General features: G+C 39.9%; 1 pseudogene; it reads left to right on the forward strand.

Moving 5' to 3' along the window:
• Positions 1-3,060: 3,060 nt before the first annotated feature.
• Positions 3,061-4,781, forward strand: LOC102732980 (homeobox protein NANOG-like; annotated as a pseudogene).
• Positions 4,782-5,133: the final 352 nt, after the last annotated feature.

Raw genomic sequence — 5,133 nt, forward strand, 5'->3', positions numbered from 1 at the left:
GTGAAGCATCACCTAGTAGGTTTCTGTAGGTAGATGAATTTTGAATTACAACTTACTATAGCAAGTACCATTAACCTGAACTCATAGAACTCTCAGGAACTCCTCATTCCAACTCACTGAATAGTAGAAAAGAATTTACCACTTACAAGTCCTTATCAGTAATGTCTGGGACCTGTTACAGATTCTTTTCAGAGCAAGACTGAGGGAGTAAAATGGAGCTTAGAAGGAGTTGAATTGGAATACCTCTGAGATTCTCATTTGGTGTAGTGGACTAGGCTGGCATTTTCTCTAATCGTGGGCCGCAGTTCACTACTTGATAAATAAACCATGTTGTATGACACACAGATGAGCCCTCAGTTACTGGAAAAGTGTCTAGACAGTTAGTTGGAAATTTATATTATCTGCCTCATATTTGTTTTTGGCATCAGTAGCACAATGCTTTAAAAATCTGGATATATCATGGGAATGTGTCCAGAATGTTAACTTCTTCCTTAACAGTGAATCTCATAGGAAAAGAAAAAAAAATTGAGACCCTTGATATTAAGTAAGAAACAACTTTGTAAGCATTTGTCCTAAAATTCAAAATATGATGGATATATTATTTCTGTCCATTTTACACTGAAGTTATTACAGACTGATTTACTGCTTTCTTAGATTACATACACAAAGACACGTTACCTTTGAAGTAGTACATTTATAGATTATGCATGTGAGTATTACAAATTATGGCAATAATGTTGAAGAGTCAATGTGTGTGTGTGTGTGTGTGTGTACACACCAAAGAGCAAGAGTTTATATATGAAAGTTGCTGCCATATGTAGGACAGATGTACTGTTGTTTCAGTCTGCCACTAAACTTAAAAAGTTTCATAGAATAATACACTTCCTAGGAGTTGAATAGATTAAAAGCAATAGAAATTGATCGCTCCATCCAATAATTAGTTTCAAATATTGACAAGTGTACCTGATGTATGATATTTCCATTGAGAGAGGTATAGTGTTCTTCTCTAAATGATAACCAAAACCAACTTCAAAAGAAACTACAAAGTTTCTCTCTCTCTCTCTCTCCCTCTCTCCTTTCCTTTTAAAAAAGTTAATGTGGTCCATTATTTAGAGGAAATAGTTCTCAGGGCTTAGTGTTACAAAGGGCAGTTAAAGGACATCTGCACTCTATGTGTATTGGTTTTTAGACAAGGATCTTTTTTAACTCATATATCATTTACAATTTTATAATATCCTCTGTAGAATTGGACATATTTTTTATTTTTTTAAAGATTTATTTATTTATTTATTTGAGAGAGAGAGAATGAGAGACAGAGAGCACGAGAAGGAAGAGGGTCAGAGGGAGAAGCAGACCCCCTGCTGAGCAGGGAGCCCAATGCGGGACTTGATCCCGGGACTCCAGGATCATGACCTGAGCCGAAGGCAGTCGCTTAACCAACTGAGCCACCCAGGCACCCTGGACATATTTTTTAAATGTGTGTGTGTAACTAAGAGAAAAATCTTAAAGGAAACATAATTGAAAATTTACTCTTCAGTCTTTGACCCAGGATTGTACAGTTAGCAGTCGTACTCTGCAAAACCCTCACCAGGGTGGAGCAATCAAGGGATAGGGGTTTCAAAAACAAACTGAAGTATGTTAGAACATACTCATTCTAAAAACATTTGAATGTTTATTACTACTTCAAATCCTTTTTATTATTCTTGGTGTTGATAAATACTAAAAGAGTTTAGTTTCAGATAGCTAAAATTTTTATATATTTATTGCTGTTTAGGTAACTCTATCACCATGAGATGTCCATATATTTTCCACAAAAGTATATTGATTCCTAGACTTTATAGATAGATGTTATTACCAAGGAGTTCACTTTCCAGTGAGGAGGATTTAAATATATATACACACAGTACCATGAGATGGGGTTAAAATAGAGGTATATACTAAATGCAAAAGTATTATAGGACACAGATCTATAGGTGGTTCAAGATGATGACGTAGGAAGATCCTGAATTCACTTTCTCCCTCAGACACACCAAATCTACAGCTACATGTGGAACAATTTCCTTTGAAAAAGACCTGGAAACTAACTGAACAACTCCTCCATAAAAAAGGAGGACTGATAGGAGAGGCAGAGATGTGGTCTGCACTCCCAGTGCAACTACCATTAATTGGGAGGGATCTCACAAACATAAGCCTTCTCTCTGAGGAGCAGGGGGTTCATGGTCCACATCAGATAGCCAACCCTTGGGACCTGAACTAGGAAGACAAGCCCCTAAGATGTCTGGCTTTGAAAAATAGTGGGGCTTCTGTCCAGGAAAGTCAAAGGGCTATAGGGAACTGAGATTTCACACTGAAAGGGCTCACACTTAAACTCACTTTGAAACCCAGTGTAAAAGCAGCAGTTTAGAAAGTGCCTAGACCATATGTGAAGGAGATTCATTTGCTAATCTTAGTGTCTGCAGGAGGGGTAGGGATCTGTTGGGACTTTCTTTGTGTATGGAGACACTGGCAGGTACCCTTTATGTGCTCTCTACCAGGCATGCACAATTTTTCACTCTCTTTATCTTACTAACAGTGATGATGCCCTACCCCTGTGCTCTCCTGGGGCTTTGCTGAAGCTGGCAGGCATGTGCACAGTTCATGAGTCCCTTGAGTGGCTGGCTCTGGTAATTAGGGATAAAACAGTTGGAGACATAGGTCTTGGCAGGCTGCCACCCTTGGGCATGACACAGACAACAGAGTGAAACAAACCCTTAGTCTTCCAGTGAAAATGTCCTATTTACTTGTCCGGGAGCTTCAGCCTGAGGGACAGCCTTCAGGTTAACATCCAGAGGCTTCCAAGGTGATCTCAGGAATGTAGCCTGGGGGTTACCATTGTTGCACTCTCCCTAGGCCTTCCTATAGTTCACTGGTATCTCCAAGAAGGGAGCTTATGAACTTGTCTGGAGCCCTTATTTTGCAACAGTCATCAGGAGATACCTCCAGATTACCTGGTGTGGAGGCCAGCAAGATTTATGATTGCAGTTCCACAGGACTATATATATATATATATATATATATATACACACACACACACACTTTAAAACCTGAAGCTTGAGGGTCTGGCTTTCAGTGAGCAAGAAACTAGGTGCTGACAGAGATCCCTCCCTTTGGAACACTGAGAGGTCTTGTTACACCCTCAGCAACTGGGACCTTTCAAGAATAGATCAGACAGCTTATACAACCACAAAGATTCAAGAGACAAACAAGAACTAGGGCAAGTTTGAATGATAAGATTCATCTTCTGCATAAGCCCACTCCTTCAAGACTGGGAGAAGTAGCTCTTTCACCTAGTGTATGGAAACAAACTCAGAGATTCAAGTAAGAATGAGGAAACAGAGGAATATATTTCAAACTAAAGAACAACATAGCCCTTTACCCTCAACTCACCAGCATGAGGGCAGATCCAACTCCACCCCAATGCCCTCCTGGCCCCAAAGCACCCAGTTCTAGGGACTCTTCTCCAATGCCTGAGATTTATGGGCCTGACGAAAATTATGCATCCCTGCAAATGTCATCTTCTGAGACACCCCACATGGAGACTGTCTCTCCTCTTCCTTCCTCCATGGATCTGCTTGTTCAGGACAGCCCCAGTTCCTCCACCAGTCCCAGGGTAAAATTACCACCCACTTCTGGAGAGGAGAGAACAGTGAGGAAGGAAGATATGGCCCAGGGCAAGAAACAGGAGATCAGGACCGTGTTCTCTCAGACCCAATTCTATGTCCTCAGTGATCGATTTCAGAGACAGAAATACCTCAGTCTCCAGCAGACGCAAGAACTTTCCAACATTCTGAACCTTAGCTATAAGTAAGTGAAGACCTGGTTCCAGAACCAGAGAATGAAATGTAAGAGGTGGCAGAAAAACCATTGGCCAAAGGAGAGCAAGAGTGTGACTCAGAACAGCACAGCAACTGCAGAATACCCAGGCTTCTATTCCTACCACCAGGGATACCTGATAAACACTTCCAGAAACCTTCCAGTATGGTGCAACCAGACCTGGAATAACTCGAATTGGAGCAACCAGACCTGGAACAGCCAGTCTTGGAGCAACCACTCCTGGAACGGCCAGTCTTAGAGCAACCATTCCTGGACCAGTCACATCTGGTGCCCCCAAGCCTGGAACAGCCAGTTCCACACCCTTGGAGATGAATCCTTGCAGCCCCAGATCCAGTTCCAGCAAAATTCCATCGGCGATTTGGAGTCCATTTTAGAAACTTCTGGGGAAAGCCATAGTGTAATATAGCAATCTGCTAAGTATTTTAGTACCCAACAAATAATGTATTTATTCCCAAAGTACTCTGTGAATATACAGCCTGAAGATGTGTGACAATGAGTATATTATTTGATCTCAATTTGGGCAGTGGCTGTATTACTTCTCATAGGCTTTGTCTTTTAGGGTCCTATATATCTCTGCCTTGATATTCTGTTTCCCATTATTATTGTATCCATTGAGGGGGTATGATTGGAGTCAAAGAGGTTTCAGTAGCATTGGCTGCTATGGACAACATGATAAAAGGTGTTTCTGGCTATAGATAACTAGATACAATACTAATGTGGATATCTTTATGCTCTAGAATCTAACCTCAAGAATAGGAAGTAAAGATACAAAGACATGTGATGAAGGATAATTTGTATTTTCTGAGTTTGTGAGGCTTTTCTCGTTAATAACCTCAATTGTAAATGATAAATGGTTAAGCTATAATGTGCTTCATTGATTTCCTCTGCCCCTTGTGATGTTTTACTGGAACTGTTAATTTGTTCATTATTCTAGTATTTGTAGAAAGATGTCTTGTATTTTAATGTATCATGATAATAGTACCAGTTGGCTCGTTGGTTTATAGGTTTAAGTACAAATAAATAAAATACCCACTTTAAAAAAAATAAAAAACAACATAAAAACCCAGGAATAAACTTTCATGAAATGGAGATAAATAATCTACCTGAAAAAGAGTTCAAAGTAGTGGTCATAAAGATGCTCAGCTAACTCAAGAGAAGAATGGTTGGACACCCTGATAACTTTAACAAAGAGATGGAATATATATATGAGCAAATACCAAACAGAAGTCACACATCTGAAGAATATAATAAGTAAATAAA

This window comes from Leptonychotes weddellii, chromosome 3 (assembly GCF_054177405.1).
Source record: "Leptonychotes weddellii isolate Sample4059 chromosome 3, ASM5417740v2, whole genome shotgun sequence".
In the NCBI taxonomy this organism is placed as follows: domain Eukaryota; kingdom Metazoa; phylum Chordata; class Mammalia; order Carnivora; family Phocidae; genus Leptonychotes; species Leptonychotes weddellii.